Source organism: Tamandua tetradactyla, chromosome 6 (assembly GCF_023851605.1).
Source record: "Tamandua tetradactyla isolate mTamTet1 chromosome 6, mTamTet1.pri, whole genome shotgun sequence".
Classification (NCBI taxonomy): Eukaryota; Metazoa; Chordata; class Mammalia; order Pilosa; family Myrmecophagidae; genus Tamandua; species Tamandua tetradactyla.
Genome location: NC_135332.1, coordinates 147,265,435 through 147,278,628, shown reverse-complemented (window position 1 = coordinate 147,278,628; position 13,194 = coordinate 147,265,435). Strand labels below are relative to the sequence as shown.

General features: G+C 50.9%; 1 long non-coding RNA gene across 1 annotated transcript; it reads left to right on the top strand.

Annotated features, from left to right (window-relative positions):
* The first annotated feature begins 5,980 nt into the window (after positions 1-5,980).
* Positions 5,981-12,202, top strand: LOC143688925 (uncharacterized). Its single transcript, XR_013178384.1, has 3 exons — positions 5,981-6,598; positions 10,737-10,822; positions 11,333-12,202. It is a non-coding gene; the product is annotated as an uncharacterized LOC143688925 (long non-coding RNA).
* Positions 12,203-13,194: the final 992 nt, after the last annotated feature.

Below are 13,194 nucleotides of genomic sequence, written 5' to 3'. Positions count from 1 at the left end.
CCTCAGATCAGGTGCAGTTTTTTTTAGGGCTGTGATTAAAAGTTTGAGAAACTCAAAACTTGGGATCCTAGAGAGGAAAGGCAGGGACAACTTGCCCCATTTTAAAAACTACTGTTCTTTTCAGATTTCAATCCTAGGTCTGCCTCTTGCTTGCTGTGGCCACTTCCACAAGCTACTGAATGCCTCTCAGCCTCAGTTTCCTCAGTTGTCAAATGGGAACAGCTCTGCTTGGTGGTCCCAGGACTTGGTGCTCTGGAAATGCGGATTTCCGTTCCATTTCTTAAGAGTAAATATCACAATCTGATGAGTCTCCTACTTTCACAGATTCCCACAAGTCCCTTAGGCAACACTCTCAGGAAATTCTTTTTTAGTTCTCCTAGATCTTCCTCAGATTCACAGCCCTATTGCTGTTTTCCAGTCCTAGGAGAAGTCTGATCACCCCCTTGGTAAATGATGTCATTTCCCTCGCAGCACAGGAGCCACTGCCAAGTTCCTCAGCCTGACTTTCCTTAGGCAGGAATTCAGATATGGCTCCTCACAACCTGTAGACTGGGGAGGGGGCAAAGGCTGAGCAAGGAGTCTTGAGGCTCAGATGTGGAAAGAGTGAAAAGAATTACTAGCAAAACGGGAGGTGGGGGGAGCCCTTACTGAAAACTATCCCCCTGCTGAAAGCAGGGTGATTTGTTATCTTCAGACCCTTGGAGGAAGGAGTCATCACCTCCATTTTGATTGTAAAAAAGTGGAGGACCTGTTTCCCAGGCCCCCAGTCTATCCTCAGCTGGTTCCCTCTCTACCTGTGAGGGCCTCTATTGCAGGAGATGGTGCCATCTCCTCCTGGACCCCTTCCAGGTCTGTGGAGCTGATGGGAAAAGGCTGCAGTTCCTCCTGACTGCCTAGTTTTCCCGCCAGTGAGGTTCCTCATGGTTATCACTGGCTTGAAAGGTCAGTTGGCTCTTGGGAAACAGAGGCCTCACCCTCCCTTCCTGTTGGAACCTTTGGCCTCAGCCCAGAGTGGCAGCCTGGGAAAGGCATGTCAACTCCCAGCCTCAGGGAAGCCAACTGCTTCTGGACATCTGCCAAGGCCACTCAGCGAGCTGAGAAGCCTGGAGGCCAAGAGGCTCGGCTCTGAGTGCGGGCCTGACCTGGACAGACTTGATAATGACCATCTGTATCTGTGGGTCTCACTCCCGGGGGCCTGATAAAAGAATGTGGATGCCAGGGCCTCACCCCAGAACAGTGAAATCAGAACCCCGGGGGTGGGGGGGGGGTGAGCGGGGCATGCACTAACACTTATGTTTTCTAGAGCATCTCCAGGTAATTCCAGTGTGCTGTCAGGGTCGATAAACACATGGACCCTGGATACACATGGATGGTGATCAAAGGGCAGAATAGGAAAATTATTTGAAATCTAAAGAAAAGAGGATTTGAATTAGACACCAAATAATAAAAGCTGTCCAAGGCAGAGGGTTCCAGCAGCTGTGACTGAGCAGGGCTGTGGAATTCTTGGAAAGAATCCATTTGTCTGGGAACTGGCATGCCTCAGTGCCCAGGGGCAGAGGGGACAAGCCCGTGGCTCCAGGTCCCTCTGGGCCACCGTGCTTGCTTCTGCGGTCCACATCAGTGCATCTGGTCCAGTCAAAATGGACTGCTTACCATTCCCAGAACTCAACTTGCTCTTTCCTGCCTCTGGGTTTTGGTTCCAGAGTGTTTGTCTGGAATGAACTTTCCCCATCTGTTCAAATCGTTCCCCTTCATGGTCCCTGTTCATATGCCAGCTCCACCATGCAGTCTCCCAGTCCCACCACCAACCAGGTCTGCATGCTCCTGCACCTTCATCACTGCTGTTTCTCCAGGGTTCTCTCTCTGGCCAGACTGTGTAAATGGGGGGGTGGGGGTGTGTGAAGACCTATCGGCCGGTCACTGGGAAGGGTGGGACACCTTGCAGAAAGCAGCCTCACATAGATCTTGAATGCTATGTAATTTGTCCCTGTTCCAGAACTCGTCTCTGCCCACACCCCTTCCTGATAGTCCTCTTGCCCCTCTGCTCCATTTCCGGAGGCAACTGGGCCTTGCGGTTAGCCGGTTAGTCTCAGAGGCAGGAAGGAGCTGGGGCCAGGCCATGACCCGGCCTGTGGTGCAGAGCCCCATCTGCTTCTCTGCCAGCGCCAGCGCAGCTTCCCCTAGAGAACAGGGCAGAAAAAGTGAAGCTGGGAATGGAAGCTCCAAGCCCCTGACGCCGGTGCAGGCTCTTCGCGCAGTCAGACCCAAAGTCCTAAGGGAACAGGAAAAAACTCAGTGACCTCGGGCGCCACCGACGCCGGCCTGGTGATTAGGAACCGCCTGCCGCCGCCGCCCCTCACTCCCATAATAGGGCGCGCGTGACACCCGGGGGAGCCTCTCGTGCCCAGGCTGGGGGTAAGGGGTGGGGGGGCAGGCCCCACGCGGCCGGCCGGCTCCAGGGGGTGGGGATTTGTTCCCCCCTGTCGCCCGCCGCCCTCCCACGCCGCGAGTTACCCGGACGGCAGGATGCCAGCGGTCCCCGCTTTCTCCACCCCACCCCCACCCCCCACTCCCCGGCCGCAGCCGCCTTATTGGGGGGTTCCGGGGCGCCTCCGACGACCTGGGCCGCGGCCTGCCGGGGTCCTTCACCCAGCCCTCCCGTCCGCGGACCGCGCCGCCCCCCAGCCCTCCTCGGCAGCGCAGCCGGGCTTTCTGATGAGTCAGCAGGAGCCCGGGAGCCTCCAGCCGCCCGGGGCATCTGCTCCGGTGACGCAGCGTGAGTCACGGGCGCCCGGGCAGCCGCAGAGGAGTGGGGAGCCTCGAGCGCAGTCCCCCGCGCCCGCACCCCGGCGCCCACCCGGCTTAGGGCCCCTTTTCTGCGCATGCAGCCCCGGCGCCTCCCGCCCCCCTTCCCGCCCCGCCCGCCCACGGCCCGCACCGTCCTCCCCTCCTACGCCTCCACCTCCCTGGCCCCCTTCCAAGCTGACATCAGACGCTGGTCGCCCCGCCACCCTCTGAGTCAACAGTTTCCGAAGCGGAGCCCGCTGCCAGGGGCGGGGAGAAAGCGCGGCCTCCGGGGGAGGCCGGAGGTGGGTCGGCGGTGCGGAGCCTTTTACGAGAAGTCACGGGGGTGGGAGAGGAGGAAAAGGGGGAGGGGAGGTGCAAAACACCCTAAGGCGCTGTGGGGGCGGAGAGGAAACCCGCCGCCCCCGGGCCACGTGTGGAAGCAGGCGCTGGACCCGCCCCAGAGCGGCTTGGGGAGAGGATCCAGGGGTGGGAAGGCCGGGCTGGGAAAGGTCTCGGGCCAAGTTTCTGGGGGAGGAAAATAACCACTGGTACACACCCTCGGCCTCGGGATGTCAGGGACATTTATGTTTGAATAAGCGGACCCGCTTCCCTCTTGTGGGAGTACCTGGGGTCAAGCCCCTTACCCGGGTGGGACTCACCCCGCCCGCCTGGGATTGGCCCCGAAAAACCCCACGGGCCTAGTCTAATTCGTTCCTTGGACCGCTGTGGGGGCACCACGGTGGGGTGGGGGTAGGAGGAGGCACCCAAGACTTAAATTTAATTCAAGTACCCCAGTAAACTGAGGGTAGGTGGCAGTCCAGTGAAATTGAGGTGTGTGTATGGGGGGGGTGTGGGTATGAAGCATGAAGGAGGTATAAAAGGCAGAATTTTTTTCTTTGGCTGAACATTAACCTTAAAATATATATATATATATATATATATATATATATATATATATATATATATATATATATATATATATATATATATATAAAATATTATTAGAGAAGTTGTAGGTTTACAGAAAAATCGTACAGAAAATACAGAGTTCCCATATACCTATTAGATGGTAGAATTTTGAGAGCATGCAAAGGACATAACTGGAGTCCTTGAAAATCTGAGTTTCCTGCTACATGAGAATTTAGGCCAAAGCCTAAAGGAAAGATGAAAAGGAAGGGAAAAGGCCTTGTGAGAGGCTGGGTTACCTCCTCTGTGTGCAACGTGGCCTGAGGGAGCTGGGCGGTTTGGTCTGCCACTGAGACCCGACTTTGAGAAGCTACCTCTGTCGTTCCAGGATGCCCACGGAGGGCACAGGATTCCTAAAATGGCATCTACTAAGTGGCCTCTGGAAGCTTCTTTAACCTGCACAGGAAAGGAGAGGAGGAGCAGCAAACATCCACAGGCGCTTGGGTTTTCTCCCCTCCCCTCCCATCCCACCTCACCCCTCCCCTCCCATCCCACCTCACCCCTCCCCTCCCATCCCACCTCACCCCTCCCCTCCCATCCCACCTCACCCCTCCCCTCCCATCCCACCTCACCCCTCTCCTCCCATCCCACCTCACCCCTCTCCTCCTATCCCACCTCACTCTTCCCATCACATGACCCGCCCCCCCCCCCCCCCCCCAGGATGAGCAACACAAATGTCACTTGGTGAGCCTCCAGCTGGAATGAATTTTCGGCTTCTTTCCGGGATCTGACTTGCTGCTCTTTCTAAAACCAAACGCCATCGTTCAACAAGTGATGCCAGCCCGGGGAGGGGGTGTCCGTGTCTCATCTTACAGGCAGAAGTAGCCGACAGCTGGAAGAACAAAACCTTCCGGATCTGTCCAGAGCTGTTTGTCAGCACAGCCTTGACAGGGACCATGTGAGCTTCTCCTTTGCCCCGAAACGACCCTCCTTCACACTCGTGCAGAATAAGCGCTCCCGCCCACATCCCATTGGGCAGCCTTCCCCCAGCGTGCTAGTGGGTGGTTTATTTCTGCCATTCCAATCTAGCTCAGAATAGCATTGAACCAGACTTCTGGGAAGCCTTGTGCTCCGGGCCTCTGTAGAAAAAGAGTTAAAAATGACAGTTCTTCGGAAACCAAGGGGTCTAATTTGCTGAGATGGGACAAGAAGCAGAGTCCAGTTACCTCAGGGGGCAGAAACAATGGCCAGGGATAGGTATGGAAAGTGTTAGTGGTGGAAGGTCCCAGGCCATATGTGGTTGCCCTTTGGGGAAGTTCTTGGGCTGCACCCGTGGGGATTATCCTGGAAACTAAGATCAGGTGGAGGAGGCGGCTGTGGCCGGATATTTAAGCCACATACACTGCTACCCCCACCGTGACACTTTTTTTTCAGGCTGAGAACCCAAACTCTCTTGGTAGGAGATCCCCCCTTCATTGTTTCGAATTGTGATTTCTCATGTCCTGATTTGGGCTACGTTCTCTGTGAAGCTGCTCTCTTTCATTTCTTCTCTGAATACACTTGGCCCTCAGCATGTCTTCTGTAACCCTTACCATGCCTTTCAGCTTCCTTTTCCACCCAGAAGCAGCCCACTGGCAGGCCAAGAACTTCATCCTTGTAGCTTCCTCCTGGGGGGAGGGGGTGCTCCCCTGGGACAGCTCTGCCCTCCTCTGCCCCTAAGTTTGGTCCCTACTTCCTCAGTGCTTCACGAGCTTCCTGTTTGCTGTGCCTGCTTCCACCAGAGCTTCATCTTGGCTTTAACCCAGCCTGCACTTTGCCTGAGAGTTCAGCCCAGCTTTTCTGACCCTGGCTCATGATCCTAACGGACCCCCAGTAGTTGTTCAGCAAGAGGAGCCTTAGCTCATTCCCTAGACTGGAGGGTCCGTGGAATACAGCTGTGCGTCACTAAAGCCAACTGCGATGTGTGCATCTGCACGCAGAAACACAGCGCATCCCGCTGTGCGTAAATTCACATTCATACAAAAAATAAATTAGGGGCTGCTTCCCTTCACAAAACTTCTTTCCAGAGGAATCTATTAAATATAAGATTCCTTGTATGCATTTAGAGGACTCACTTTTTCATCACTTTTTGGGAACAGATGTGTTGAAAGTGAGATATAAAATCAGGAGATGAATTAGCAGGGATTAGATCATTTTCAGGGACCATATGATGACCAGATTTTGTATTGCTGCAGACACCAGAAAAGATGGAGATGACACTGAGCTGAACTAGGAGCAGCTGCCCCAAAAGGGTTAGCACAGACTTTCCAAACCTCTGGCCTGCCTGGTTGGCTTTTTTTTTTTTTTTTTTTTTTGGCATGGGCAGGCACCAGGAATCGAACCCAGGTCTCCGCCATGGCAGGTGAGAACTCTGCCTGCTGAGCGACTGTGGCCTACCCTGCCTTGTTGGCATTTATCATCTCACTAGAAGCTGCTTCCATTGGTTCTCCAAACCATTCTTGACCACATTATAGGTCGGAGAGCAGTGGACTCTGCATTAGAAAGTCTCGGCCCCACTTCTGGCTCTACCATGTCCTACGTCTGTCACCTTGGGCCACCCACTGACCTTTTTGGGCCTCGCTTTCTTTACCTGTAAGACCCAGATCATTATACCAACCTGTTAGGGCTCCTTTGTGGAGCAGAGCAAGTGGCACAGGCAGGCACTCAGTAAAGGTTAAAACACTCTAAACTTTCTAAGTGTTGGGGTAACAACTTCCTGAAGTATATATTATCTTTTCTGTATGGGGTTCTTCAGCTCTGTGTCTGTCCAGGGTCAAGGTCAAACTTGAGAGAACAGTGAGGAATCTTATTTTCCCAACTATGCCCCAATTTCAGAAGCCGCTGGAGACTGACATTTCTAAGCAAGGTAAGGAATTTCGTAGTAGCACGGGCTGTCATTTGATCCGGGGCTCGGGCCTGAGAGAAGCCTGATAATGAATCAGTCTGGGGCCTAATCAGTGAAAAAGAAGACTTTTTCCCCTGACACTGGGCATGTTTGAGCCACCAGATGAGGCTTTGCCTGGCTTTAATCCAAGAGGTGCTGAAAGAGACAATAAACAGTTGTTCCAGAGAGTCAAATCCGAGAGTTTGGAGAAAAATGCCCTTTTACCCTGTGAGATGTGATCTTGAGGAAAATCCTAAACCAGACCCCACTCTAAGGAGTGCCTTGCTGGCCCTGGACAGGTCCTGGCTGGACACCTGCTCCCATGAATAGGAGCAAAAAATGTTCCCAGGAAGGACAGACTACCGGGCTGGATTGGGCACCTTCTGAGAGAGCAAGAACTGCCTTCTGTGCCTCAGCCCTTTTTGGCTTAGTTGACGCCAGCCCAGGAGACATTTAAGAGGGATATTCTTTATAAACCTTAAAAATACCTTCAGGCTGAGCAGTGGTGAACACAGAAGTATTCTACTATATGCTGGTGAGGGGTGAATTGGAAAAGTTGGCAATGTCTGTATCAGGAGCTGCAAAAATATTCACATCCTTTATTGCAACAACCCCCTGCTAGGAATCCAGTAAAAGAAAGGCCCCCAAAATGTTGATAAAACTTTATACACAAAGACATTTGTCACAGTTTTTAAAATATTAATTAATTATGGTAACATCAATATCCAACAGTTAAGGGAAGGTTATTCAAATAGTGCACATCCACATGATGGGAATAGTATGCAGCCTTTAGAAATTATCTTTCCAGAAAAAAAATGAATCACATGAAGGAAAATGAAATGTTAGGTTTTAAAAGGATACAAAATTACATATTCAGTATATTGTCAACTTTATATAAAGCATGCAAGGAAGAAAAGGAAACGCAGTAGTATTAACAGTCTTTTTCCCTCCAATGCAGGAATCATGAGTGCTTTATTATTATTATTTTTTATTATGACATTATCTGAGTTCTCTGCATTAACTTTAGGGGGAAGAAGAAAACTAATATTTTTAAGTCTATAAAAACAATCTCCTGGTTGTTCTAGTTTGCTAGGCTGCCAAAAGGCAGATACCATGAAATGGGTTGACTTTTACAACGGGAATTTATTAACTTACAAGCTTATGTCTTGAGACTGAAAAATGTCCAAATCAAGGCATCATCAGGTGATGCTTTCTTCTGGAAGACTGGCTGCCGGCAATTCTGGACACCTCTGTCACATGGCAAGGCACATGGTGGGGTCTGCTGGTCTTTCCCTTCTCTTTTGGGTTTCCTTGCTTTCAGCTTCCTATTTCCAGGTTTTCTCTCTCTTTGTCTGTTTCTTTCTCTTATAAAGGACTTCAGTAACAGGAGTAAGACCCATCCTGTATGAGGTGGTTCACATCTTAAGATCCTACTCACTGAAAGATCCCACTTAAAATAGGTCCACACCCACAGGAATGGATTGACTTTAAGAACGTACTTTTCTGGGGTCACACAGCTTGAAACCATCACACTGGTGTTCTCGAGAAGTTCTGGCTGGATACAGAGCATCAGCAGCTGTGCAGCGGCTGTACTTATAAGGCACAGCCATAGACCCTTCTGGAATTTTTCAGCATGCAATCATGAGAGTACTTGCATCAGAATTACCCATGATGCTTGTTTAAAAATACAGAATTTGGGCCACTACCTCAGACTTAATAAATCAGAATCTCTGGCTTCTGGGCCCAGGAATCTGCATTTTAATAGGCTCTGCACAGTTGGGTTTGAGATCCTCCGGCCATAGAGGCTATGGACAACCCAGTGATCAGAAATCCAGTGTGGTTTGTTAGCCAGCTGTTCCTGCTCCCTCAGCTCTTCCATACTGTATACTGTGCTTTGATGAGAAAAGCCAAATAATCAGGAAGTGATTCTTATTATAAGGTCATTTAGTAGTTGTACCAAAGATGGGAAGCCACAAAGTACAGTGTTCAAAATAATAGAAAATTCATAATTATATTCTATATTTTGGATCCAGTGCTTAAAATTTATTAATCCAGTGATTATAAAAGATGGTTCTTCTTAATTCGTTAGGCTGAAAATTAAAGTGAGTTAGTATTTTCAGCCTCTATTCTAGTTTAGAATTTTTTAAAAGGCAGGAAAACATTAGCCGGCAATTAAAGGTTTCCCCCCCATTAAAAAGTGGGTTTTCCGTGTGTAGAGTTGTAATTATAGACATGATTACTTTTCACTCACAATCCCGATGTTTCCTTTATTGGCTGGCTTAGGGGAGCAATAACTGAGGTCAGTAAAAAAGTCTCCACTTCAAGGTGTGCCCTGGTCGAGAGGCCTTCCAGCCCTGAGATGCTGTAACTTGTCAAGACCAAGGGGAGTTGTAACATGTTGAGAGGGCCGAACAGCTGTGCAATTAGCCTTCTCATCAGCAGGTGAAATTCAACACTGCCTAAAGAGGCAATAATTCAAGATATTAGTCCACACTTGTTGCTTCAGGAGTTGGTCATAGCCTCTTAGGAGAACGGATGAGCCATCCCTAGAATGAAAATATCTGTCTATGTGTGGGAGCAATCAGAAAGAAAAAAAAAGAACCAAGAATAAAACGGCAACTGTGAAATTCTGCATCTAATCTCCTGCAGGGTCGGGTTCCCTTTCTGAACCTTCACACTAGATGGCTGCAGGAAACCATGGCCACCCTCCATCCACCTGACCGTCCCCGTGTATGCAAAAGGAGATCGGCTCAAGTGCCTGGCACTTAAATGACACCTTCCATTTGTGCTTTGTCATAACCCTGGCACTCTGGCAGGAGCCGAATCTCCCAACAGTGGGAAATAAGACCGGACTGGAAGGGCCCCCACTGGCTGGCTGGCTAGGGGAGGGCCTGGGCAGGGCTGGCGAGAGCTGGCTCCTTCCACGGGGAGGAAGCAGAGGAAGGCAGTCCAAAAGGTTAGAACCCATCAAGAAGAGAAAAATGCAAAAGGAAGCCCTGTATCTTTCGCACAACATGTAATTAGCTCTCAGTAGAAGATGCCACAGATTCATAATGGAAGCTGGCAGTGGGGGAGGAGGACTGACAATCATGAGATTTCTGTGTGTGTGTGTGTGCGTTTGTGTGTGTGTGTGTGTGTTAATTTAAAACTTTAAAGAAACATGCACAGTGGCAGTTATAATCAGGGACCTTCAGTTGCTGGGGCCGCCACCCCCAGTCCCGTCCCCCCCACCCCCACCCCGGCAGCATGTGCCTGGAAGCGTTCCTTGGCTTTGAAACACCAGCCACAGGCCCTGGCCTGGCCCCTGGTGGCCTTTTCTTGACCCTGTGCCCCAGCGGCCTTCAGCCTCCTCTCCATCACAGCCATCCTTGGAGCACCCCCGCCTCTGGCCAGGGTCCCCAGGATCGTGCTTCTGGCAAGGCCCAGGCCTCCTCCCATGTGCACTGCCCACAGTGGGGTGTCTGCATCCTGGGAGGAAGGGAGGCGCAGCTGCAGAGGAAAGGTGGGGAGCCCCGGGGCGGGGTGGCAGGGTGGGGGGAGAGGGCAGCGCCGGGACAGCAGCCAGAACAAACGGGGCCAACCCTCTGCCAGGCACAAAGGGCTCTCTGTGAGGGACACACCCCGCCTGGAATCCAGGAATCCAGGAGGCTCACGTTTCTCAATACAAAGGAGGCCCATTCCCAGCCCCAGCTGTAGGCTGAACCCTGCACTCCCAGTGACCCTGCTGGGTAGCATCAGTTCTCGTTAAGATCTGGTTATCACAGGGAGGCGCAGGACGGCTGGGACATGCAGCTAACCTTGCAGGACGTGGGCAGCTGCCTCTTTTTCTGGGAAAGAGCCTTCCTAAATCTGACACACACACACGTACACGCACATATGCACTCACATATGTGCCCTCACACACATATATGTGTGCACTCAACCTAAGTCCAAATGAGAAGCTTTTCAGCCTGGCCATAGTTAGCCTAGCAACTCTGCAGCACAGACCCTTTCCCCCACCCCCAAGTCACTACCATAGACAAATTAGACTGAACCTGAAAGAAATCAGGCTAGGAAGTACGTAACAAGAATAATCATATGGACTGTTGGCATGATTATTATTTGTCCTCAAATCCCACAGGCTTTCCTTGCCACTAAGTGCCTCCTCAGCGTGACTCTGCTAAGCATGGGAAAAAGAACCCGAAGAAAGAAAAGAGAAACCTTTGGGTAAGCACCACAGCATGGAAGATCTATTGAAATAGTCCACACAGACGCGTCGTTCCAGCTGAGCTTGACATTTAGTCTGGTGTAGCTCTGCCGTGGGGTGGAAAGGGACCACTCAGGGGGCTAGTTAAACCCTCACTGGGTCTAGGGAACTTTATCTTTTTAAATGAAAGAGTTGGGGTAGGATTTCTAAAGCCCTTTCAGCTCTCAGCCCTGGGTGAAGGCCACAGGCTGTACTGCATCCCATCAGAAGCTCCTGCTGCCACAGCCCCCCCGGGTCCTCATTGCCTCAGGTGGCTCTGCAGATGCCACAGCTGAGGCCGGAGGGCAATGGATGAGAAGTTTGGGGTTTTTTAAATATTAGGGCCTTTCTTTGTCTTCTGTATCCTGCACTGTGAACCATGAAGAACAGTCATTTCTCTTGGGGAACTTCTAAGTGAATAAAACAGACCAAATTCCCTGTTCTCAGGAATTTGGTTTGACGCAAAATAATAGGCTCTCCCTCTTCTATAGGAAAGTGGAGGAAAAGCATGGGGGAGAGTCTTTTGCCATTGGGCTACCTGAAGTCTCCTGCTTCTTCATATCGCAGCCCCTAACCTAGGTCTCATCCGAAGGCGTCTGAAGACAGAGCCTGTTTCATGTGCCTGTTCCAGCAAGGGATACTGGGAAATAAAGTTTCTGGCTTCTCCCTCGGGGAGTAATGGGCATCCAATATGAGATTTCTACCAAACCCAGCTACAGCTGTCACGGGATTCTGGGTGGCCACAGAGCACGATAGGAATCTACCATGCAGATTGCTTTTGGGTTTTATTCCAGGGAACCTAAGAACTGAGAATGAGGACCGTACCTTTAATTACTTATGTCTCCCCTTTGGTGCCCCATGTTGTGAGTCAGTGACCACAGCGGACTGTCAGCCAGTCTGCTATTAGCCAACATCTAACGTTTATTAACTACTCACTCCGTGCCAGGTGTTTTTCTAAAACTTTTGACATGCATTGCCTCATTTAATCCTCACAACAGCCCTATGATATAGGGACCGTGATTATCTTTCTCTGAGACACAGAGATGAAGTAGCTTGCCTAGGGTCACTTAGGTAGCAAGTGGGGGAGCCAAGATTTGCACCTAGCAATGTTGACTCTGAGATGGAGAGCCTACCTCTGTGTCCTTAGCTGGAACAAGAAGATGGAAAATGGAAGAAAAACCTTCCCAGCCAGTGGGAAGAGAAGGGAGGTGAGTGCCGTTAAGCCCCTGCCCTGCTAGCAACCTGAGACTTGATGGGGCTCCTCTTGGGTGGCATACACCCCGTGTCACACTCTCTGAGCCAAGCTGGGTGTGATGTTGGCATGGGGCAACCTTGCTTCATTAAGGCAACTTGACAAAGTCCTCGGGCATCCTGGGAGGGAGGCGTGGGAAGAGGCAGGGAGGAAACAGGGAGGAGAGATTCTGCATCTGGGGAACTGGAGGGCCAGCCCAGGGAGGCTCTGCCTGTGGGAGGGTGAGGGCGGCGGCTGGGCTAAGAAGGGACAAGTCAGAGGCCTGGCTTCTGAACTTCCGGACTCGGCTGGGTTGGGCAGAGGCTGGCTCCCCAGCAGGGGGAGGGAGGGCCCCACACTGGTCTGGCAGTGACCCAGAGGAACAGCTGGGCATTCCTCGATGGCTGCCAGGACAGACCCTCCAAGCTGAGGGGCCTTTCAAGGTGGCTCAGGTCCCGCCATATGCACAGAGACAGAGACCCTGGGACCTCTTATGTCTGCCCTAGAAGAGTAATGGCCGTACCAACTCCCCTGACCCTGAACGTTGGAACCCTGACATTTCTGTTATCTTGGAGGAAAGGTGGGGAAAGGAGCAGAAGGGAGCAAAGATAGAGGGGACACAGTCCCCACAGCCCCACGTGTACCCAACAGAAGATGCCACATTGGTCCTGGCCCATAGAGTTGGGCCTTGGGTTTCAAGAGTGCACACACCAGGGTGTCTGCACTTACCAGTGAGCCCCTGTTGAGAAAGCTGGGACCTGCCTAACAGCTTCCCTTTAGGGCTGTGGACCAGTGTGCACGTTGGTGACTGGGCATGTCTAAACAGAGAAGAGAGAAGTGAAAGGATCCTTCCCTTTAATGGCATTGTAATAAAGTAAGAATAGAGCGGTTTCTTACATCCTAGCTGGACATTTCCAAAATATGTATGGATGACAAAATAAAAAAAAGAAAGAAAGAAAGAAAGAAAAAATATATATCCAGTAGAGGTTATTGCAATAGGTGACTGTAAAGTATGTTGTTAATAAAAAGTTCAATTTTTTAAATGTTTGCAAACATCAGTCATGTTCCAAAGCTTTCAAACCAAATTAATATTGACAGTAACACGGGAAACAATTATGACTG